General features: G+C 36.8%; 1 protein-coding gene and 1 long non-coding RNA gene across 3 annotated transcripts in view; both read right to left on the reverse strand.

Moving 5' to 3' along the window:
- LOC134804066 (bestrophin-4) overlaps positions 1-26444 on the reverse strand; it is a 95227-nt gene that overhangs the window by 30586 nt on the left and 38197 nt on the right. The gene's annotated exons all lie outside the window — the stretch shown is intronic.
- Positions 609-889, reverse strand: LOC134804164 (uncharacterized). Its single transcript, XR_010146086.1, has 2 exons — positions 729-889; positions 609-649 (listed from the first exon to the last, which is right to left on the reverse strand). It is a non-coding gene; the product is annotated as an uncharacterized LOC134804164 (long non-coding RNA).

Genomic DNA, 26444 nt, shown 5'->3' on the forward strand with positions numbered 1-26444 from the left:
TTGATAGTTTCCACGAATTGCAGTTAAGTTGACGAGAAGACAAGACGACAAGACAAGAACGAGGACTTCAAAATACTAAAACATTGTGACCCTTATGACCTCTCTATACTTTATTTGCTGTAATTTTATATTGAATTCTAGGTTTCATGTCAAATTACGCCACATTAGGTTTCTTGCAGCAACTTCACCATATTTACAATCAACAACAGATGTAGCGGGCGGGGTGTACAAAATAATCTGAGCAGAACTTTAAGAGTAAAAGAATAGAGTGTACCTACTTATTGAGATCTATAAATAAATACCCACAAAACGCTTCGTTTAATATAAATAAACGATTATACAATTTTCCAGTGACAAGTCAGCTATCGCGTTGGCTAGAACTGCATAATGCCAGTACCTACATAAACACGGGTCATAATCGCGACACGTAACAGTTACTGTTCGATTGAAATCACACTGCACTGATTAGGAACAGTAGGTACGAACTTGTTGTACCGTATTGCGTGCTAAAGGTAACAGAACAACCGAATGTACAACTTTACCGCCTCTCGGACATGACACTAGACTAGAGCAAATAGAACCCAATAAGTTTACCTGTGTATATGTCGTAATAGTTATTTGTTATACAAGGGTGCAAAATTGTATTTTACTTGTTAGTGTGGAATTGAAACACAATCAAGCGAAAGCGATTCTCTAGTTAAAATTGGTTCTAAAATAGATTCCTGAACGGAGCGAGTGTTTCAACACACGAGAAGTAAAATACATTTGCACACGTTTGTGACACAAAACTTTTCACCTCACTATAGCGAGGAAAGTGCAAGTTCCACAGGCGTCAGATCATCTTCATCACTGGAATCACTCATTTTTTTACGATATTATAACTGAAAACTCTGGAGTCGGTGAAAAAAGTTTTAAAGTAAATTTTTTGTTGACATGTTGACATTTCTGACGATGCGTTTGGAAATTGCATCGACAAAACTTGTGCGTTCAGAATTATATTCCACATCATTATAAAAAAAAACAAATGTTTCTTATGGAATTTTAAGGTTTATTATGTAAAATCATTAAATAAAGCTAAATTTGGTCATACTCTTGGGTCGTCCCATTCGTTTTATGACAAGTTCTTAAATTAGTCCCATTCTGCTTTCGTCACCCATTCTACATTCGTCAAGTTCATCGGTGGTCTTTGTCATCTTTGGTTATATTTTGTTGTTTGCCTTTTTCTTATTCCGGCTCATTCCGGTATTCGTCATCATCTTCTTTGGGCATGTTCAATGTTAGTCAATTTCTTTTTTTAGTCTCATTCGTTATTCGTCCTATCGTCTTTGGTCTTATTCTAATTTCGTATTTTTCTTATTTAGGCTCTTTTGAAAATTGGACACATTCTCCATTCGTCCCGTTCGATATTCGTCCCATTCAATATTCGTCCCATTCACTATTTGTCTTGTTTTTTGTTTTGATTCCATAAACAATAATCCTTATACTTAAAATATTAAATATCCTTATACTTTAAATATTAATTGAATGTATCCTAAGCAATACACATGTAGGGGAGATTAGTCCAAAACGGGGACACGGGGCTTACTCCGTCGTGCCGTGCCTGGTCTTAGACCAGGCGGCTTAGCACGGTCGCGTTTTTATCCCTTGTCACCATGCCTGTCACGTTCTAACAAGTATGTAAGTGCGAAAGGGACGCGCATAGTGATAGTCGATAAAAATGGAACCGTGCTGAGCCCGCTGGGCACGGTAGTATGGCTACTTAGATAGTTTTAGACTGATAAAAGCTTTGGTAACTGCTGTCAACCTTCTTCAGGGCGACTTCTATGACACCCACGGGAGGGAAGGAATGATGAAATTGATAACCACACTGGGAAAAGACAATCAACAAATATGGCCAAAGATGACAAAGACTACCAGCGAAAGTGACGAATGAAAAATATAACAGAATACAGAATAAGACAAATTAAGAACCTGTCAATAACCGAATGGGACCAACAACGAACGTGTCGAAGAAAAAACGGCGAATGATGAAAGAGACTGAAAACGAGATAGACTAACATCGAACATGCCCAAAGAAGATAATGACGAATACCGGAATGAGTCGGAATAAGAAAAAGGCAAACAACAAATATGACCAAAGATGAGAAAGCCCGCCCACCGACGAACGTGACGAATGTAGAATGGGTGAGGAAAGCAGAATAGGACTAATTTAAGAACTTGGCAAAAAACGAATGGGACGACCCAAGACGATACCTAAATTCGGTATTTTTTATTAAATTCTCAAACTATTCATTTCATGATAATTAATATCGAACGAACCATTATTATGAGCGTTTTACGTTTTCTTATCTGTCAAAACCTACTTAAACACGCTCCAAGGTCAAATTACTTTCCCCACTAGTGGATAAAATGAGTTTTTACCCGCTTGTTTTAAAGGATAAAATACGGCTTTCCGAGCTAGTGAGGGGAAAAGTATTATTATAATAACATTAACCTATTTAACTTTCTATAGGGCACAATCTAGGATTGCAAGGCAAAAATTTGAACTTTTTTCTTACGCAGAACTTTTACAACTATGAAGTGGCGAAGTTTAAATACTGGATAATTTTAAATCTAGCTCATTAGTAAGTAACTCTGTGTTATTCAACAGTGGTCGATTTAAGCCACGTCCACGTCGTTTTTAAGTCAAATATCGGATATAACAATAAGAAAGGCTGGGGCCGTGTTAACTTAAACTAGGTACCTATGTATTGCCTGGCTCTCGCAATTTTTCGCTTTTTTGGCGAAGTAAATCAATCAATAATTAATAGGCAAAAACATATTTCGGCCATTAAATGCCATTATACTTGTCTCGTTGTCGCCACCAGTAGCCGACGTTAAGAATCAAGGGCTCTTTCTTAGTTATCAAGGACAATCGGTTAGAACGCTGTGCCAATGAAGAAGACTGTGGTTCCGGCCGCGAGTCTAATGGTAGCGTTCAGTCGGACAACTTAATGAAGGTTTCAAAACGACATATTTGCATTATTTTAACGCACCGGCGGATGCACGCGACGCGACTGACACGACGATCAAGGGACAATCGCCGCCCGATCGCGTAATGTGGCAGATTAAGGGCCAGTTGCACCAAGCACATTTAACAGACCGATTAACGTCAAACAACAGTAAAGTATGAAATTTCCCATGCAATAAAATTTAGGAAACTCTTTAACGGTGACAGACGGTTTGGTGCAACCGGCCCTAACAGTTGTCGAGCATAAGCTCTTGTTTACACTTAGTGAATGAGAGGATTGAGAGGTCAATAGGGCGAATAGCAGTCTTCGGGTGATATCTGGGGGCCTAGGTGCCAAAATGATAATAATCATACATCGACAAACGCCAAACAAAAAAAAATAGGATGACGGATGCTACGAAAAATCAAATGACTATTTCCATTCTTACATTAAGTTTCGAAATTGGTGTTTTTTTATCAAAAATTATCGTCTTGGCTAGGCCCCCCTGATATGATATTTAAGTAAAAAGTCAGTCTTAAAACACTATTTGCAACGTGGCTATTAAATTAAGTAACACCTCCTGTTCGACTACTTTTTGGGTAGGTATGATGTATGGGAGATGAGTGTACATACATAGCGTAGTTTTTGAGTAGTGTAAAGGCGGGATTCCCCCATCCAGTGTGCGGCACTGTACGGCACAAGCATTTTTGTACTAAATATGCTTGTGCCGCACAGTGCCGCGCACTGGTGGAATCCCGCCGCTTGTACGTTTACAAAAGTTACATACCTATAGCTTCGTCGGTGGAGACGGATGTGCAATTCAGTGCGTGCACTATAGAGCTCTGTTGTTAACACATTTGTTTATGAACATCTTAACAGTAGTTGGTGAAAATAGGAGGTCCGCGGTGGCGGTAGGTTAGTCTGAGATGTACCTACTCTAAAGTATAGTGACCGCAGACGGTGGCCATTTCCTTAAGCCACAACTTAAATATCGAAAGGGGAAATGATGTGAGGGACACAGTTACAGAAGGGAAAGTGTCAATTTCTCTTCGACGGTGTTAGGTAGCCATTTCAGTTGTATTTCTTTAGGCCGAATACATTTCACATACCTAATAAATACATTCTAGAAGCGCTCGAGGTTATCAAGCAGCGCCTTCTTGATTCCAATGAACGCACTGTCACCGTAGTTGAGTATTCCCATCTTGTCATGATAAAGTATTTTTATTCCAATGTTTCAACTCTAGCAAGTGCACTAAGTTACTACATATATGTGGTGCGTAAGTAATAGCGTGCGATAGAACACATAATTGCATAGATAAGTATAAAATTGCGCTGCATTGCAAAAATAAACACTGGGTTTAGAAATAGTAAAAGATAAGAGAAATATGTTGTTAATTTTTCTAATGTTGCTAATTTATTTAAATTTAGGGCATTAAATCTTGCTACAGTATATTGGGTCCAGGAAAAAATAGAATGTAATAACTTACAAGCTTTGCCTAAGAGATTTCTAGTATTGTTTCCAAGTTGCACTTTATATTGCGTATGTCGTGATGTATTTTAAACAGAAACCGTGACTTTTATTAAAATGCTAATTTATCAGCATTATTGGCTTTAAAGTAGGCCACTGATTAACAGTCCGCCGGACGGTATCGGCCTGTCAGTTCGAACAAAATTTTGACAGTTCCGAACAACACAACAGGCCGATACTGTCCGGCGGATTGAAGCCTAAAATGCTGGTTTAATAGATAATTAATATACTTACAAGTATTATTTAAATACGTATATTAAACTTATTCTTTCTTGTACTTAATAGATGGTAATCTAAAACGAATTTAATTAACCATTTGGATAGTTCAACAAGCAACGAATAACAAAGCAAGGATTCGACCAAAACAGGTACCTCTAGGACATTCATGTTTTTAATTTTTCAACATCACAGTAACAAGTGTGCACCGAGAAATATCTAAAAGACAATACTCCTATGTCACTGTGGTTTTGATTACAATACACAGGAAATGATAACCCACGATGCTGGCGGTTGAGCCTTTCTCAGGATTGTTAAGACGAAACAGGAGCTGAGTTTTAAATATTTTAGGTAAATATACCAGTCTCGCTAACGGAAGCGGCACCTAAAAGTAGTGCGATAAGGACAAGGCGAAAAATCCTGCGTAAAAATCTCATAAATCGAGGTTTCGTACTCCTCTGTTTCCTCCTCCAAAACTTAACCAATCGTAACCAAATTTGGAAATCTAAATGATTATAAAATTATCTGTGTCGGACCGTTTTGCTTTTTTGGCTAATTGATATCAGTTTTGAATGCCACGCCTCTCATTGCGGCATAGTCATTTTGGCCATTTTGGCCATTTTTGAAGGGCTCTAGCGCCTTAAAAAACAAAAATATAAAAAAAATCAAAACGGTCCGACACAGATATTGACAATATTAATCTGTGTTGAAAAAATCATTGCTCTAGCTTCAAAAACCACGGAGGAAAACGAGGAGTACGTTTGTATGGGGAAACGACCACTCCCGTTGGCTCTTAACATATGAACAGAGCACATTAGGTAGTAAGCGACATACAACTCGGAAGCTTTTTGCGGTGGTCGTCTGATGTGTTTAGAGTTTTTGCGTGACTGCCGTCAACGGATGTTGTTGAGAGAATCATTGTTTCTTTTGCGAATACATAACACTAACTGCCGATACTTATCGAATTGACCTCTATAACAATGGCACCTGAATCACCTTCGGTTTTATTATTAGCTTAGCTTTATTATTAAAATTAACGACGTAAATTCGGAAAACATCTTTACCGATATCTACATGCTTACCAATTTCACGTTACTACAGTTGCACTGACACCGACATTTGTACCTATGTACCTTTTAGAGATGCAACGGATAGTTGTTTGGCCGGATACCGGATATTCGGCCTGACCATCGGCCGCATATTCGGTATCCGGCCGCCGAATATTCGGCCGGCGGAACTATACCTAAATTTCGGTTTTTCAAGTGCGCATTATGCAGGTTTTGACCTGTTTCGTAATGAACGTTCGCGCGGACTCATTTCTAGATTCGAAATGAGTGCGCGTGCAAGTGAGTAAAATGTTTACATTGTTTTAAAATTATAAACGAGTACGATTATAACCGTGACTGTTTCTTATTCCAATATTGTTTACTCCGAAATTAAGCTATGTTACTATCCGGTATCCGACCGGATAGTAAGTCACTGTCCGGTATCCGGCCGAATGTTAAAATCATGGCCGGATAGGCCGGATACCGGATAGTAACCGAATATTCGGTGCATCTCTAGTACCTTTTATAATAACTACCTACATAGCAAACACCAAAAAAAGATATGTGGAATCTTACGTCACACAGCAGGTTTTGATAAGTCCTGCATGGGGGCTACTGCGAACATCTCAGTTTGAAGACCGACTATCTTAATTTCTATCCTTCGACATTATTGGAGTTGCTGAGATATAAGTAGATGAAGTGAAATGGAGAGACAAAGTTTGATTTTAAAATTTTGCCCTTGCCCAATGACGGAAACGGAAAATGGCCATTGGAACTCTGTAATTGTGTAATAATTTAAGGCTACAAATATAATGACCACCAAAAAATACTTTGGTACCCTAAATAAAAAAATCATGCTTACCAAAAAAAATTACTGAACACCAAAAAAATAAGGCCTAAAAATACAAAAGTACCACCACTTTAATTACGACTGCACTTCAAATTGTATTCAAATACCAAATATATTGAATGATCACCAAAAATCATTAATGATCACCAAATCTTGAAGACCAAATTAATGCGATATTTTCACCTAAATAAACCACTATGATTACCAAAAAATTTATACATATTACCAAATAAAGTAAACTGATGCCAAAATTACTAGCCCCTCCCGCTCAACCCCCCGTAGCCCGCACCGCATACCTACCTAACCTAATCTACTTTTCTAGTAGCATTTCGTTATGCTACTAGAAAAGTAAGTTAAACTGCTATCAGTTAAGTGGGTTAGGTTAGGTTAGCACTGCAACCCTTACAGAAACGAAATGGTACTAGAAAAGTAGGTTAGGTTAAGTTTCAACTGCTACCCATACAGATACGAAACGCTACTAGAAAAGTGGGTTAGGTTAGGTTTGAACTGCGACCCTCACAGAAAAGAAATGCTACTAGAAAAGTGGGTTAGGTTAGGTTTGAACTGCGACCCATACAGAAACGAAATGCTACTAGAAAAGTGGGTTAGGTTAGGTTTGAACTGCGACCCTTGCAGAAAAGAAATGCTACTAGAAAAGTGGGTTAGGTTAGGTTTGAACTGCGACCCTTACAGAAACAAAATGCTACTAGAAAAGTGGGTTAGGTTAGGTTAGAACTGCGACTGTTACAGAAATAAAATGCTACTAGAAAAATGTGACGAAGTGGATTAATTAATTTAATAGGATAACGATATATTAAATGATTGCACATTTTTAATTAAAATGTGGTTACAATTTTGTGATCATTTACTATTTTTGCGTTTACAATGATTATTTTGGAGCCATTTGCTTTAATAGGATAGCAAAATTTAAAAATTTGGTTATCATTTTACTTTAAAATGGAGTTCTAATTTTGGTGGTCATTTACTATTTTTGGGTTTACAATGATTATTTTGGTGTCATTTTCTTTAATAGGATAGCAAGATGTAAAAATTTGGTTATCATTTCACATTAAAATGGGGATTGAAATTTGGTAATCATTGACTATTTTTGGGTTAATAATGATTATTTTGGTGTCATTTCCTTTAAAAGGATAGTAAAATGTAATAAAATTGGTAATCATTTCACATTAAAATGGTGTTATAATTTTGGTGATCATTCATGATTTTAGGGTGGTAAAATAGATTTTTTTGGTATTAAATTTTACTAAATCTGGTGATCAGTTAAATAGCAGCCATAATTTAATAAACGTACCCTGGTTAGGCGGGTGCAATTTAGTTTGCCGCTTAAAAAGTGCGAGGACAAATGAAGCTAAGTCCTTATGAGTCGATGTCGATAAAATTGTGACTAATACCTATATAAATGTAGGATATTATATTACAATGAAATGAACTGAATTACCTACGTAAATTAAATTATTGGACACGGATGAGTCACATTTTAATTATGATTTAGAAAGTGCCTGCTAATTCGATATCCATAACATTTGAGTTGATATTCAATTAATCACTCACTAGTACTGGTATGTTTTTACCCCGATAAACCGTGCGAACTATGGTAATAAAACAATTCTACCTCATCGAATGTTTTCATTAAAATATTACCTAACATTAATAGAGTCTGTGCGGAACAGGTGCGGAAAGAGAAGAGTTGTAGAATGTACGAGTATGGACTATCTTACATTCCACGACTCTTCTCTTTCCGCACAGACTCTATTTAAGTATTTTAGCGTTTGCCAATTCACCTTATTTTTCCGATACGCGTTTGTATGTATTCAACAAGAAAACAACACTATTCGCGACACATGCGAAGGTTTTCTCACCATTATGTTGCATGTAATGAACTAGTTGACCACGAGGTTTATTTGATATTGCCATTTGAAAACTTTTCCGTCAATAAATGGCATATAAATCATGCGGAGAGTGAGCTAGTCACATGTGTAAACACTCATACGTAAAGGCTAGGATATGTACTTATTGAAGTCCGCTTTCTGATACAAAATAAACAAAACGTTCATTATACATACTAGGTTATATGTATGACTTATTTGCAAATCAAAATTCTTACCCCAAAATAGAATTCATTAATTTTATTAATACATATGTTGTTATTAGCATAAATAGATCTTGTCTCTTTTTTAAGACGCTAATAATAAATATTAACTTATATGTACCTACTTAACTGAATAACGAACTAACAATGTAGGTAGATACTAATTAATATTGTAAATCAGTTTTCACTTCTAATAGTTTTATCTACAAGGTATGTGGAAGTATTAGTATGTTGTAGTCTGGATTGCGATACAATAATTTGGTAAAATCGAGTTGATCAAATGATCACATATGGGGCCAGACGGTGGAAGGTAGTGGAACTCTTCGGTAGACTAAACTAAACACCACTCACTCTAGTTTGGCTCATAAGATTTGTTTAGACGGTACTTTAGGAGCGTAAGGTACTGGCAATAAAGGTGTGTTTTCAAAAATTAGTTAATTGGCAGAAACTTACAGCCTAACAAACAAAGACTAATATTCTTATTAATCTTAAGTCGTTTAACTTCAAACTCGGGTAAATCCAACTGTCAGATTTTGCGATTTTGGTATTAAGGCGACGGTAGCGGTGGGTAAAATTTCAGATTCTGTCAATTTACCCCATTTCACACACAAGCGCACTTCACGCACACTACCTCACTTTACTGGGACAGGTCAGTGACCCATCATGTTTTTTTAAGATTGGACTTTTAGTTTAGTATTGACCACTAGCCTCCTTTGAGGGTAAAAGCGTTCCATTGAAAGATGAAAGAGAAACAATGCATTTAGTCTTGCTTTCCTTGTCTGTTCATGTCACACGTGACGTATCTATTTAATTCATTTGATTGTTGACTGTTTTACTACGGCTGCTATTTAACTGATCACCAGATTTAGTAAAATTTAATACCAAAAAAATCTATTTTACCACCCTAAAATCATGAATGATCACCAAAATTATAACACCATTTTAATGTGAAATGATTACCAATTTTATTACATTTTACTATCCTTTTAAAGGAAATGACACCAAACTAATCATTATTAACCCAAAAATAATCAATGATTACCAAATTTCAAACCCCATTTTAATGTGAAATGATAACCAAATTTTTACATCTTGCTATCCTATTAAAGAAAATGACACCAAAATAATCATTGTAAACCCAAAAATAGTAAATGACCACCAAAATTAGAACTCCATTTTAATGTAAAATGATAACCAAATTTTTAAATCTTGCTATCCTATTAATGCAAATGGCTCCAAAATAATCATTGTAAACGCAAAAATAGTAAATGTTCACAAAAATTGTAACCACATTTTAATTAAAAATGTGCAAACATTTAATATATCGTTATCCTATTAAATTAATTAATCCACTTCGTCACCTTTTTCTAGTAGCATTTTATTTCTGTATCAGTCGCAGTTCTAACCTAACCTAACCCACTTTTCTAGTAGCATTTTGTTTCTGTAAGGGTCGCAGTTCAAACCTAACCTAACCCACTTTTCTAGTAGCATTTCTTTTCTGCAAGGGTCGCAGTTCAAACCTAACCTAACCCACTTTTCTAGTAGCATTTCGTTTCTGTATGGGTCGCAGTTCAAACCTAACCTAACCCACTTTTCTACATAGTAGCATTTCTTTTCTGTAAGGGTCGCAGTTCAAACCTAACCTAACCCACTTTTCTAGTAGCGTTTCGTATCTGTATGGGTAGCAGTTGAAACTTAACCTAACCTACTTTTCTAGTACCATTTCGTTTCTGTAAGGGTCGCGGTGCTAACCTAACCTAACCCACTTAACTGATAGCAGTTTAACTTACTTTTCTAGTAGCATAACGAAATGCTACTAGAAAAGTAGATTAGGTTAGGTAGGTATGCGGTGCGGGCTACGGGGGGTTGAGCGGGAGGGGCTAGTAATTTTGGCATCAGTTTACTTTATTTGGTAATATGTATAAATTTTTTGGTAGTCATAGTGGTTTATTTAGGTGAAAATATCGCATTAATTTGGTCTTCAAGATTTGGTGATCATTTATGATTTTTGGTGATCATTCAATATATTTGGTATTTGAATACAATTTGAAGTGCAGTCGTAATTAAAGTGGTGGTACTTTTGTATTTTTAGGCCTTATTTTTTTGGTGTTCAGTAATTTTTTTTGGTAAGCATGATTTTTTTATTTAGGGTACCAAAGTATTTTTTGGTGGTCATTATATTTGTAGCCTTTTACTACCTAATATTACTTTGTCGAGATACGCGTTTTGTACAATTAAAGCGAATAAAACAAGATGTCATTAAGTCAGATGTAAAATGTTATTTACTACTGTATACGGTTTTTCATAAGGTGCAAAATCCATTAAATGGGAATTTAAATAAATAAAGTTTCGGCAGGGTGGCAATTCCATTTTGGCGGATAAAGCGAAACAGAATAGTTATATCGAACCTGCTTACAAATTTTCACGAGAATCAGTTGAGAAAATTAAATGTGATCTGCTAAGGATCAAGCATTTTTGCCCAAGCTGAAACGGAGACCTTTGCTAACGCTCGGCCAATGATGGTTTAGGTACACCTATAAAAAATGGCTGTCCCTGCTGTAATTTTAATATCTTTATATTTCAACCGGTATAGTTTTACCTTTAAAAATAATCGGTATCGCTAAACAATAGCGGTACCTTACTGCTTATACGTTCACGAAATCGGTATCTGCATAACTTGATTGTTAGTAAACTAACCTGGAAAATAATCTCAAAATCACCGAAACATTTATGTACAGTCACCTGTACGGTTACCATCAGTTTGTCACGGACATAAACGCCGTCGAGAACGTAATTTACTTTCTATACATCCCGTTTGCACTAATATGCGAGTGCGAGCGAGATGTATAGAAAGTAAATTACGTTCTCGACGGCGTTTATGTCAGTGACAAACTGATGGTAACCGGACTGCAATAATATGTTACGTCATTAGCGCCAACTTTGCCTCCAGGGAAACTTTGCCCAAAACGACAATTTTAAACAAATTCGTTAATGTAGAAAAAAATATAATAGTTATGGCCACCCTGCTGTTTTTAGTAGAAAATAGGTTATATTTCTGACAAAACTATACACCAAACTTCTGCATAACTTGACTCAGGAATTTTGAGCGAGTTGTCTAATATAGGGTATATTTCGGCGGGCAAAAAATTGATAAATAATGCAAGTAGAAAAAATTGAGAACCCTTTGTCAAATATTTCCGGGTTTCAGTTATAACACATGAAGCATAGATTATGTCTATTGAGATTTAAACTAAAAAGGCCTAAATACACAAAAGTTTTAGCGGTGGGCAAAGTAATCCGGTAATTTGGCATCCATACCAACATTGCCCACCACCAAAAACGGATTAGGGTTGTCACTTTCATCTAATTTACCCAACTTCGCAAGTAAAAGAAGGTTATGTTTGTACACTTAAATAAGTTTATAAATATATACTGTATTTAATTTGTCTTATTATCCTTTATTTAGATGTTTTATCCCGTTAACGAATGAAAAACACAGCAAAAATATTTTTGGCCATTAAACTATTGTAACAGATTTTCTCAAAAGTGACAACCCTAGCCTTTGTAAAATGCTTAGGCGAGCCTTATTTGGAAATGGGCAAAAACGGGTAGGCAACATTGCCCAGCAAATTTATTTAAAAGTTTTTACACTTATCGCTAAGATATTAACAGGGAATGGTAGGATTGCCCAAAACCTTTAAGTGATCCTTAGACATCATCATCATACTAGCTGTATTTGAATACCAAATTGCCCGCCCTCTAAAACGCAAAAAAATGGGTAAAAGCACGATAAATGTTTTCTTCAAATAAACAGATGCGTTTGATCACAATGGACGTGCTGAGCAAAAAAAAATCATATGATATGATTTTTTTTTTGAGAAATTCGTGTTTTTTTTTTAAAAAAGCGAGCAAAGTTGGTGATAATGACGGTACCTACTCTTCGAAGGCCGCAAAAATATGTGACATGCTCTTATGCTTCTACAAATAAGATCGTGTCAGATATTTTAGCGGCCTTCGTTGTGTAACATAAATTGCAGGTCACTGTACATTTGGAATAATTATTTTATTTAGTTTCAACGAAAGTTTCAAGTTTAGTACGAAAATACATCAGATATGCAATATGCACAAAATGTAGACCTAATCGAAATAAAACATTGCTTTTTATAGTAAATTTATAAAACATTCGATACAGAGGTATACATAACAATTAGTGTCCGACCGAAACATGTTTTTTTGCCGAAACCGAAACCGAAACCGAATGTTCGGCTTTGGCTCTAGTTTCGGCCGAAACCGAAACCGAAACCGAAACTTTTGTAGACTTGTTAAAATCGTTGAAAAAATGTCATAAAACCGCTTTTACACACATATTATGGGGCTGTCAACCCCCAATGTCCTTGAAATTGATGTTACTTAAGCAGTTTTTTAAGAAAATTACTAGAGTTAGACCAAGATAATTCTGCAACGATTTTGATAACACATGCAGTGCAAGTGTTACTTTAAACGTCAAAACTTGTATGAAATTATGACGTATAAATAACATTTGCACTAGTAACACTGCGTATGCTATCAAAATCCTTGCAGAATTTTCTTGGTCTAGCTAACATGTAGATACAGGGTCAACCAAAAACGCGAGCGCAGCGAGCGCGAAATTTTTTGTTAACAATATCGCAAAGCCAGGTACCGATCTACACCCGGGCCTAAAAGTCCGAAGTGCCCCAGTGAGGCGAACTTTCATGCGAAGTCAAAGCCGTGCTTCAAGCTTCAGGATAAGTAGTTAAGCACAGACTCCAACCAATGTCCATTGTATTAAATAGCGAGACCGCAGGCCGAGCATGGCGCAGCGAGGCCAAAGGCTATGCTGAAGTAGAGTAGAGGACATGTGGAACACAAACCAATGGTAAATTGAGGTAAACAGTGAGGCTAAGGTCGAGCATTCGTATGAAAAACTGTACTGGGGACCGTTTTAAGGTTTTTTTTTTTGTTTTAATCAATAGTCAGCTGTTCAGCTTCGCAAAATATTAACTATTGATAAAATCAATTTTGCGGCCCTAGTTGAGCATAGCCTTTAGCCTCGCTTAAAATTTGCCATTAGTGGTAAATAGAAAAATGACTGAATAAGAGCGAAAAAGACATCGTTCGACTCGGGCCGAGCTGATATTCGGCCAACGGCTACGTGCGACAGTGCTATCTCATTCACTCCGATACAATTAGACAGTGTGCGCTTTATAGGTATTGACAGCCTCTTAAAACTGCGTCGACCGTCCAGTGGCGCTCTCATTAGTGGAATTGTGTTTTATAATAAACCAATTAATTTCTGTACCTATACATGAATCAGTATATGTAGATATGTATTAATATTGTTGTCCTACTTATTCCCCAACTTTTGGTCTTTGTCCGAAGTACCATTTCGTAAGTTTCGGCCCGGCCGAAAGGTTCGGCCGTTTTTTGGCCGAAACCGAAACTACAGCCGAAACATGATTTTTTGGCCGAAACTGGCCGAAACCGAACCTTCGGTCGGACATTAATAACAATATCCAGGCCACAGCGCTATTGGCCTGTAAGCTTCATCTTGGTCTCCAAAGCCGCAAAAACTCGCTAGTACTTAGTGCTGGTGCCGTTATTTTTTCTTGAAGATTTTCAGAGAACAGCACGTACACACGCATTAGACATATAGACGGAACGAACGGCATAATCGCAATCATTTATTCGTCGCAATCCATGGTATTACAGGTCTAGGTACAAGACTTTCAGTTATTACTTAATACGAATTACATAACGCTTCCTGTTAATAGGCAATATTTTTTGTTTAAGATAAAAGTTCTATAATATAATACAAGATTACAAATGTCATCAAAATTCATTGACGTACAGAAGTCAAATACGTTTTTAAAATGACGCAAATGAATACCAGCATAATGAAAATTAATCCCAATCGGTAATGATGAGTCTTTAAACTTTTTTCATTTTAAGCGAGTTTTGAAGGAACATAATACTTAAATTCGACTGTAATCGTATTGTTTTAAGATAGTTTACTGCGGTTTTCAACCATTATGACCACAGCACACACAAACACAACACAGCAAATCACATTTAAATGAGACGCGAGCTGATATTTATGTACCCTATTTTTTGAAATACAATTTATCTACTGGTATACTTTCTCGTGTGCGTATATGATTTAATGTCAATATAATTGTCAAAAGCAAGCAAATCAAGCTGTCATTTTCATTTGAAGAAGTATGCGTGTGCTCCCGTGTGCCCCAGCCAAAACGTAGTGATTATATGCTCTTTGCGGGCATCTGACTTGAAGAGGAATTTTGAGTGATGTCGTCAATGTATGGAAAATGTTCGAAAGTTTACATTTGAGATTGAATTTCTGTGTTGTCTTTGTGAGTAAAAATATAAATCTATAATAAATTGGTAGTTGAATTATCTAGCTTTCAAAATCACACAATAATTCAATTACTGTCAAAGACAAAATTGTTTTGCTTCGGTCTCAAACGGAACTCCATATTTTGATTTTTTGATACTTTTAGTGTCGGTTTGTAGAGAATAACAGCAAATTAAAAATATAATGGCATGAAGAGTCGGTACACGGTTTCTCCGTGAACAAATTTACGTGTAATTTAATGCAATTATTAAACATTTATTGAACAAATTATGGTCACAAAGTGAGGTCTAAATCGAAAACGTCATATACCGGCCCCTATCGAACAAAATTTACCCGAGTTTGAAGTTAAGCGACTCATGTATTATTCGTATATGCTTATAAAATAAATTGTCACGTTACGTTTTTGGTGTGCCATTAAGTGAACTATTCAATGATGTCCTCTTATCGCCGCGTATAAACAGGGTTCATGTTTCGGGAAGAAGTGCACATGAAATATAGCCGTGTTGCCAGCAAACCGGTATAATGTGTACCGGCGGCGGCGACGTCACCGGCCGGTCTGCGGCGGCGGAGCCCGTGGAGTGGAGGTTAGCTCCGTGGTCAAGGCCGCACATTAGCGAATTCAGCTGGGTTGTTATTCAATCCATACGTGCTAATATGGTAAAATGCCAAATTATTATATTATATAAAATAAAAGGCTGCTTGAGCTGCTTACTTTTATAGAGTTCCACTACCTTGGAAAGGCAGAGCATTTGACAAAGGCCGAACTGCTATAATATACAGCCTAATATAGTCTGGCTAGTCAACTTTATAGTAGAAAAAGGCGCGAAAATTAAAATTTGTATGGGAGTACGATCCTTCGCGCCTATTGTAATATTTGCAGATTAATAGTGATTATACAGGAGGTGAATTTATAAAGTAACGTAAATCAATGCATGAACGAACAATGTGCGTGTATAATTTCATCATAAACGATTTTCAATATAGTTGAGCGGAGAATAAGGCAGAATAATCGAGATCTTCAAAGTCAGAGTCAGACTTTCGCACATATACCGCAGACATTTTTGAGAATTGCTGGCAATGCTGGCATGGTGTACGTACAGATTCATATCAGGATCCTCAAAAGATCAGCATCAGCATCAGATCGCATTAAGCCAAAGTGCAACGCAACACGTGCGCACACCGAATGTAATTGTTTGTATGTAATTGCAACGTAAAGATTACTTGGAACACTCAGAAGTAAAAAGGATAACGTGTTTGATAACCTACGAACTTGCGCCCTTTTCATGCGGGGCAGTTAATATCGCTACACTGCACTTTACTCGTCATTATTTTTTCATATGACATTAACAGTGGCATTGAGCCGCTGACACTTAGCTGATTAAACTTCAGGTAAGCGCTGTTGCAAATGTTGAACGTACCTATTTAAAACCTCGTCATTTTTAAATGGGAAAATTTGTTTATTATATAATATAACGTTTGCGTAATGTTTTTAAGTTTGAAAAACCGGCCAACTGCGAGTCGGACTGGCGCACGAAGGGTTCCGTACCATTAAGCAAAAAATTTTTCTTTTTATATGACATTTTTACACAAATTGACTAAGCCCCACGGTAAGCTCAAGAAGGCTTGTGTTGTGGGTACTCAGACAACGATATATATAATATATAAATACTTTAATACATAGAAAACAACCATGACTCAGGAACAAATATCTGTATCATCATACAAATAAATGCCCTTACCAGGATTCGAACCCAGGACCATCGGCTTCATAGGCAGGGTCGTAGTGACCGGCCGACCACTAGGCCAGACCGGTCGTCAAAACCTTATCTCATTAGATTCATAATTGTTACATATTTACATATTTGTTATTTACATATTTGTTATTTTAAAAGCGTTTTTCAATTAAAAGACACGTCAAGATTGTTCACCTTTTTTCTAATGCTAAAAACAAACAAACTATAGCTATCACGGCTCATCGAGTTTAGGGTCCTGTTTTTACCCTTCGGGTACGGAACCCTAAAAAGTACTGAATTAATATAAGTACTTAATTACTTATGCTTGTCTAGAGGCAGCCAATGCTGATGACAAGCATAATGAGGGGTTCGTATCATGATTCAAACCTGGGTTTTTATCTTCATAGGTAATTAATTACAACTGACAATTAATGTTATTATTGTTATTAATGTCGTATCTTATATACCCTATTAAATCTCTCCCTACTTATGCTGTAAATGCAAAAGTATAAGTAGCTCTGTCTGCCTGTTACCTCCTCACGCTTAAACTGCTCAATCAATTTAAATGAAATTTGGTATGGAGATAGTTTTTTCATTTAAAAACTATCTCCGTACCAATTGGGGGGCCCGGGAAAGGAAAGGCTATTAGTTTAAATTAATCATCATTCCACACATGCAAAGTCCCGGGCAGAAGCTAATAACCTAAGTAAGACAAAGTTTTAGACTTGCATGAAACAGGCAGTTTATGTGTATTGAATGTGTCTTCCTTATTTACTTGTAGGACGAAAAACTAAAAAAGAACCCATAACATACACAGTTAAAGATATGATTAAAATTGTGTGAATTAATGACAAAACCACTTCCTACATTGCTAGATAAAAACTATTACGCTGTATAAAAAGCTCAATCAGCTCAGATTACAGAAATATGTAAATATAAGGCGTAAGTAGTTGATAGGTATTGTTGACTAACAGCAATATAATGTAACCCAAATCCATAATTGACTTGTTGGTCGCGAAACGTAAGTAGGTAACACAGTCCACCTGTGAAACAGTCAGATGATTGTGTACCAAACAGGCTTACTGTTGGAGCCCTTTTGTGCCATTACTCACAACCAGAATGTTCGTCAATGTAACAAAGGATTTAAATACTTATGAATGAGTGAATAATCTCCGGTATTTCGTTCTTGTTATTGCGTAGTTCGAGTTTTTGTTTAATGAGAAGTGGGGTACGATAAAACCACTGTAAATTATACTAGATATCGATTGTCAATTCTTTTCAATTTATTTTAAACGCATATTTTATTTGACGTATCCTGCAGTAATGAATGAATGAAGTCGGCAACTGTATTGCAGTAATATGCTAAAATCTATGTCAATGCCCGGATTTTTGCAATTTGCAGCAGAAATGTAACTGGCAGGAATGTCGCGCCTATAATATACAGTGAAACTTGGTTAAGTGGGACCTGGATACGTGGGAAACCTCTATAGCTGGGACTCATGGTGCGGTCCCGGCACATTGGCGCTGAATTACCTCTGTTAGTGAGAAAAAACAGACCTCTATAACTGAGATTAGTTGTTTCCATTTTATAGTCAAAATTACCTCTATTACTGAGACTGAGAGTGTATTTTACCTCTTTTACTGAGACTAAATTTGAAAAATTACATTTTCACCCCAGCAGCTCGAACAAGGGTACTTTGCTTCTTGAGTGAGACAAAATGACATTCAATTGACCTTTATAGTCAAATGTCATTTCAACATGCGGGGTCTAATACAAGTTCGAAATACTTGGGTTTTATTATCTCTGTCCCTTTCATACTGTTAGCAAAAAGAAACAGACAAAAAAAGTTCAAACGACATTCAACGATATATTGACGGTTTATAATAGACCCCCTAAAAACTTCAGAACGCATCGTTCCAAACCACGTGCGAGTATGAATTCTTAATAATTAATTAATAAAAATAAAGTTTAAGATTTGATAAAAACACTATATTTTAGGTATTTTATTGTACAATTAAAATAATGAACTCTAAAAATACACAGATTATCACGCAAAATTTATCATTTTACTTTAAAGAATTCCTACTATAGTTGATAAATAGTACGTATCCGCAATTCGGACCGTATCATACAAAGTTTTTTTTTACAAAAAAAACGTTGTCGATTGAAGTGTCAGTTGATGTTCGTTATTTCCATATTATTTTACTGAAATGTATTATTACGTTTTGATTTTGTGTTCGATTGCGCTAATTAAACTTAATTGTTTGTATATCTTAAGAAAACATGAGTGCAGGTATTAAGTGGTGAAGAAGGATTACATTTTTCAAGTTGTCTAATAGGTAAGTATGTTCTCCCTGCTCGGGTGAAAAAATTTGTGTACTACTCGAGATCAAAGTTAATTACATCTCGTGCGCTTTTGAGTCCCTTACTACGCTCAAGATTCTAAATTAGATTCACTCGCTACGCTCGTGAATCTATTATAGAATCTTTCGCTTGCACGGGACTCAAAATAAGCACTCGAAGAAATATCAAACTTTGATCTCTTGTTGTACAAATAACTATTGCTTCATTTTTTTAGCATGTTATATGAATTGACCTCTGTATCTGAGATAACGTCAATCTATGACCTCTCTAACTTGGACTTTATTGAAGATCTTGGACTTTAGTCTAACCAAAAATTCCGCATTCGGTTAATAGTGTCTAAACGACTTCAAGTTTTATTTAGTTAGTTTGAGTAAGTAGTTAAAACTATCGAAACGAAAAACCAAAAATGTATTTTCATTTATAAAAGTTCTAAGACGCAATGAAGTGAGTTTTAAATTTAATTTAACAAAATCCATCCTTTGTAGAAGTAGAAGGATTATTTTACCTCTATTTATTGTTGATGATTACAATTCATTAGTGTCCGACCGAAACATGTTTTTTTGCCGAAACCGAAACCGAATGTTCGGCTTTGGCTCTAGTTTCGGCCGAAACCGAAACCGAAACTTTTGTAGACTTGTTAAAATCGTTGAAAAAATGTCATAAAACCGCTTTTACACACATATTCTGGACACAATGTCCATGAAATTGATGTTACTTAAGCAGTTTTTTAAGAAAATTACTAGAGTTAGACCATGATAATTCTGCAACGTTTTTGATAACACACGCAGTGCAAGTGTTATTTTAAACGTCAAAACTTCTATGAAATTATGACGTATAAATAACATTTGCATTAGTAGCACTGCGTATGCTATCAAAATCATTGCAGAATTTTCTTGGTCTAACTCTATTCATTCACCAGTCAAGCTAACATATAGATATGTTATACAAGATATACAGGGTCAACCAAAAAAACAACCATAAACGCGAGCGCAACGAGCGCGAAATTTTTTGTTAACAATATCGCAAGGCCGGGTACCGGTCTTCACCTGGGCCTAAAAGTCCGAAGTGCCCCAGTGAGTTCGGCCGTTTTTTGGCCGAAACCGAAACTACAGCCGAAACATGATTTTGTGGCCGAAACTGGCCGAAACCGAACCTTCGGTCGGACACTACAATTCATACATAACGTTGACAAAATACCTTATTTACTACCTCTATAACTGACATAACCTCTTTTCTCACCTCTATTAATGGAACACTCTATAAATGAGACAGAAATTTATTTATACCTGGCTAATTGAGACCCTGTGTAAGTGGAATACCTCTTTAAGTGAGACAAATTTGCTCGTCCCTTGAGATCTCACTTATCCAGGTTTCACTATAGTAGACCCAAACCAAACGGACGACCGGGGTCGTAAATCTTCTCATTCACGCTCGCATGGTTGAAGGTGGGGTGAGAGAGATAGAGATATAATCCCAGTCGTACGTTTGGTTTGGGTCTACTTATAAACACTGTAGTAGTACAGTCAAGTGTAAAAATATGGGTGCACTCATCATACTCAAAAATATGTCCCATAGCTCTCATGTCAGCGAATTAAGAACTATGGGATATATTTTTGAATAAGCTGTATGCACCCATATATTTACACTTGACTGTACCATTGGTGCGGTCTGAATCCGAATGTTACTTCGGACCTATATGTACAATTACAAGAGATAGGTACATACCATCGGAGCATACAAGTTATTCACAATTATATACCTAAAGGGGCCCACTGATTACCAGTTCGCCGGACGATATCAGCCTGTCAGTTAAACGCAAAATTTGACAGCTCCGAACAACTGACATCTGATATCTTCCGGCTAACTGGTAATCTGTGGGCCCCTAGTCATTATTCATTACATTGCATGTGCAGATTTTTGTAAGTGTACATTGTGTCTCGTAGGTAATTATCACTTTTTTACCGTATGTCTAAATGTTCTACGAAAAGCATTGACGTCTCACCGTCGACTCACATAAATAAACATTTGACAAAACCGCAAATGAAACTTTCAAAAGACCAGCAGTTGCATACCAATGACGAAGTTAAAATTAGTCACCATTAATTTAAACAACACGATCTACCGCGTCTGTCTAAAAAAAACAATAGACAACAGTAGATACGCTTAAAGCGGTGGTGACCGAGTGGATCTGTAGGTCTAGCACAGGAAGGGCGCGACAGTATCTCGCCCGCGAGATACACTACCCGTCCCTCTTTAATTAGTATCTATAAAAAGACGGGTAGTCTATCTCGCGGGCGAGATACTGTCGCGCCATTCCTGTGCTAGGCCTACTGCATCCATAGACAGTGACATCAAATAGAAAGAGTTACAATAAATAGTTAAAAATACAGAGTGCGAAGGATTTTAATAGGTATTTCTGTGCCGTTGGACAAAAAAAAATTATTAGGTCAATTTTTTTAAGTCTGTAGGTAATACCTATTAGATAAATCTTTTGGGTGTATTTGATAGTTATTTGTTTCTTTAAACATCCTTGCATATAATACAACAATGTACAAATGGAGAACTTAAATGCCGAATGGCATTCACTACCAGTCAAACATAAGGGCCCAACAAATGATGATGAGAGTTCACTGTGATTAACAGGTCATCGCAGGAAATAGCAGTAAATAAATATTAAATACACTAATAAACACTCTACACTATAATATTCATATCAAGGTAGTGTAAGTAATCAAATAAATGAGTTTATTGTCGAAACTTAAATGTAGATACAAACTAAATATGTAAGAAATAACTATGTACCTACCAAAACCCGTCCTGGGCTGCCCCCGACGCAAAGGTGCCCATCACGCTCGCTGCGTTGGCGCGTTGGATTGCGATGGACAGCCTTTGCATCAGGAAAAACCAGGAGCGGGGGTCAAGGCCTCTTTCAAACAGGCGACGACCCAGCTCCCGCAGGTAGTATAAGTATAATTATTCGCTTAGCTAAACGAGTAAATATTATCACATTTAAACATTGTGCACTTATGAAACAAGCAACAATATGGCTGCAATAAGAAAACCGCGTAAAGCAAGGTTTGATAGGTGCACCGCGCAATTTGTTAGTCGTGATCACAGACACGGGTATTGAATAGACCATGCAAATCTCTCTTTCGTGCGTCTACAAACTGCGAAGTGAGAACACTCTCTGCAGACCATACGAGTATGGCGTTAATTTCTCGATGCTATAGTACATTGTAGGAGAGGACAGAAAACCGCTAAAAGATGGACGAGTCGTTTGAGGGCCGACACGTTAGTGGAGGCCCTCAAATAGTACGAGTCCATCTTTAGCTAGCGTTTCCGGCCGAGGCATTACATAGTGCTTTTCACGACTACTGCGAGGAAATAAGAAAACATTTGCATAACTATAAGTACTAGCCCGCGATTTCTCTGGTAGCAAATTACTAGCCACTGCCTGTGCTGTCTCTTGAATTTCAGTTGGCATCAGCGTAAGAATATCATTTTCTTCTGTTAAGAGAGAAAACACCATACATCATTAAATAAAGGATTTAATACATAAAACACGGAAAACAGGCGTAGCTTCAAGTAAATCACACTCCGACGCAGTAATGGCGGGCGATGCTCGTCTGACAGCCCGGGTCGCGCCAGTCCTAGTGTCACCATTGACACCTACCGTAGGGCTGCGTTCGAGCAAACCACATAATCGGTTATCAGTTCGGCCTCCTGATGAAAAAACCTTCGCCCACGAAGGTCAGTAAGCGGCGCCACAGCACTTCCGTCTTCGCGCACCTCCCAAGTCGGTTAAAGGGAATCGTGACGTAGCCTACTGGAACTCAGCGACTCCGTTGACCGCGATGACTGTGCTACACATATCAAAACACAAGCCAATTTGCATCTGTTACAGTGCCAAGTCATATTCTGACGTTGAGACCCCTTTAGGCCACATCAGAGGTTTCTATTTCTTAAAGTAAATAAATTCGATCATCAACTCTCAAACAATGAGCAGTCGTCGGCTCATATTATATCTAACCGTGTACTACCTCTTATTATTTTAATTTAGGAGGATTAAAGAATTATCATGTAGTCAAGAGTGACCCTTTAAAGCAAATGTCATATATAGACACATATCAGTTCTTAAATGAAACATGATGTAGACAATACTCAGCCTCTCTAAGCAAGTATCAACTCCTGAAGGAAAGCATCAGGTAGACAAATATAAATTCTTAAGGCAAACATCTTGTAGACATCTGTCAGCTCATAAAGCAAATTTCTTGTAGGCAACTGTCAGCTCTTGAATCAAATATAGACTTTTAAAGAAAAACATCATGTAGACACACATTAGCTCTTAAAGCAAACATCATGTAGAGTCTACATTGTAGACAACTGTCAGCTCTTAAAGCAACCATCTTGTAGGCAACTGTCAGCTCTTAAACCAAATCTCAACCTCTAAAGGAAAACATTATGTAGACAAATAAAATATTCACTCTTAAAGTAAATATTTTGTAGGCAACTCTCAGATCTTAAAGCAAATATCAACTTCTAAATGAAAACTGTATACTGTCAACCTTTTTTTTTTAATCTTGTAGACAGTTATAAGCTCTTAAAGCAACCATCCTATAATAATTGTCAGCTTTTAAAGCTAACACCAAATATTAACTCCTGAATTAAAACAATGTAAACAAATATTAGCTCTTAAAGCAAACATCATGTAGAGTCTACATTGTAGACAACTGTCAGCTCTTAAAGCAAACGTATTGTAATAAATTGTCACCACTCAAAGTGAATAACAGTTACTGGAGGAAAACATCACGCAGATGTCGTATATAAACTGTCAGCTCTTAGCACACACACCTCAACTGGACTTTTATTTATTTGTTCAGCCCTTTGAGTAATTTTAAATCATAGGCTCTCTATAAGCAACTTTAATTTATGAGCTCTTCGCCCGCCATTACTGCGTCGGAGTGTGATTTACTTGAAGCTACGCCTGTTTTCCGTGTTTTATGTATTAAATCCTTTATTTAATGATGTATGGTGTTTTCTCTCTTAACACTTCACTAGAAGAACTCATTTTTATAGCGAGCGTAGATACGTGTTTCTTGTATTTTTTAGTCAAACACAATTTACACTATCCAATTCAGTAAGTATTTTCAGATCCCGCCTTTTTTACTTTTTTTATCACTTTTAAGAGGCGTTTTTCTGTTATTTGCTTCAAACCGACTCTAAACTTAGAAGCGTTTTTGCTAAAAAAAACCACATACAGCTACAAAAGTAAAAAACGCCTTAAGCGTGAACTGAATGGATAATTGTAAAAAAAAATGAACTGAATGGTTTTGACATTTCTTTTTTTTTTAAACAAGAAATTGGTCCTATAAATAACCTAATTTTATTTTTGAAGGAAAAAGTTGCGCCAAAAAAGACCTTTTATTGATTTTTATGTTTTAAATGATACTCATTGCTGTAGTGAACCGTCGCCAATGACAGATGATGATAACAATGAAACATTTTAGTAGTGGTGGTTCAGGTGCTACAGCTATTGCCTACTTTCCAGCTTGGTTTTAGACCATCTTTTGCCACATTTCCGAACAGTGGCGTGAAAATCTGATAATTTTAGATGTTTCCTCGTTCGCTTGATTTAACTCAAATATACACGGTGGCTAAAAAATAATTGCATTCCCGTTGTCAGGGAGGTTTTGGGTTTATACTGAGTATCTTTTACTATGGAACTACGCTTACGCTCCCATAGAAAATGGACCAGCAAAATGTACACGTACAAAACAGCCAAATTTTTTTTTCCGCGATTTTGTGGTTATAAATATTATAAATAAATAGATAAATAAATATTACGGGACATCTTACACAGATCAACCTAGCCCCAAACGTGCCCAAACTAAGCAAAGCTTGTACTATGGGTGCTAGGCGACGATATACATACTTATATACATGTAGGAAACACCCATGACTCAAGAACAAATATTTGTGTTCATCACACAAATAAATGCCCTTGCCGAGATTCGAACCCAGGACCATCGGCTTCACATGCAGGGTCACTAGTAGTGACTCACTACCCACTAGGCCAGACCGGTCGTCGGCTGGTCCCATAGTAAATTCGTCGTCGTTTAATCCGTCCATGTATTTCAAACATCGCTTATCGATTGCCTGGTCTGCGAAACCGTGGTCAATGCGATTCTATTTAGTTATTTATCTGTGGATGTGATGTAAGAGGGCTGGCATGGGCGTACCTAGCGAGATTGGCTTAGAGTTGGAGATTGCAAGGGTATTTCAGACTTTGCTCACTACCCGTGTCATTTATGCTGCCAGTTAGAAGAATAAACTCTATTTGTTTTTATAATCCAACACTACTTCCCAACACCTATTACCAATTCCTTTAAGAATTACAAAAAACATTTTAGGATAGGTGTTGTATGTTTCAATTTTGAATAGGTAGGTACATAAGTGAGGACTATCGTAACCTTCTCGTAATCTACGACGGCTGGTTGTACAGTCGCCATCAGATATATCGGAGCGGTCGAGGTGCTTAAAATATCTGAACACGCCCTTTAACACCTTGACAATAAAGACGTGTCCAGATATTTGTGAGCACCGTGGCCGCTCTGATATATGTGATGGCTCGTGCGTATTCTCTTTTAACTGTTTCACCCCATGATTATGGTCTCTCACTGCGGAAACCAGCTTGCTCGGGTGGTTGGCAACTAGGCATTCATCGAGGATACGAGTTAGGCGGTATACTACGTACGTACGGTACGTATAGAGAAGGAGGCTTATGGGATGATAGTTATTTTTAGATAAGCCAAATCTATAAATAAAAAACAGAAAGCATACGATTCTGATTTAAATGTTTGGTTTCAAGACAGAACCATTTATCATTTTGTGGGTTTTTAACCACATTGCTATAATAAACAACCTTTTAAAACATTGGTAGCCGTACAAATTATATACGTACGAACGCACATATGCGTTTACAGCAGTAATAGGTAGGTACAGCGTACGATTGCAGCCAGAGATAATTACTGACTGGAATAAGTTTTCGGTCCCCAACCAGTTTACAAAAATTGTGCTTTATGGCCTCTGGTTTAAGGTATATTCGAGGTCATTTATATGAGTGAAATACCAATTAAAATATATATACTTATATAATTTACAACGTCCACTGTCCGAAAACGTAATTTACAGAACGTTATGAGTGTTATGACATTT

The sequence above is a fragment of the Cydia splendana genome, chromosome Z, assembly GCF_910591565.1.
Source record: "Cydia splendana chromosome Z, ilCydSple1.2, whole genome shotgun sequence".
Classification (NCBI taxonomy): Eukaryota; Metazoa; Arthropoda; class Insecta; order Lepidoptera; family Tortricidae; genus Cydia; species Cydia splendana.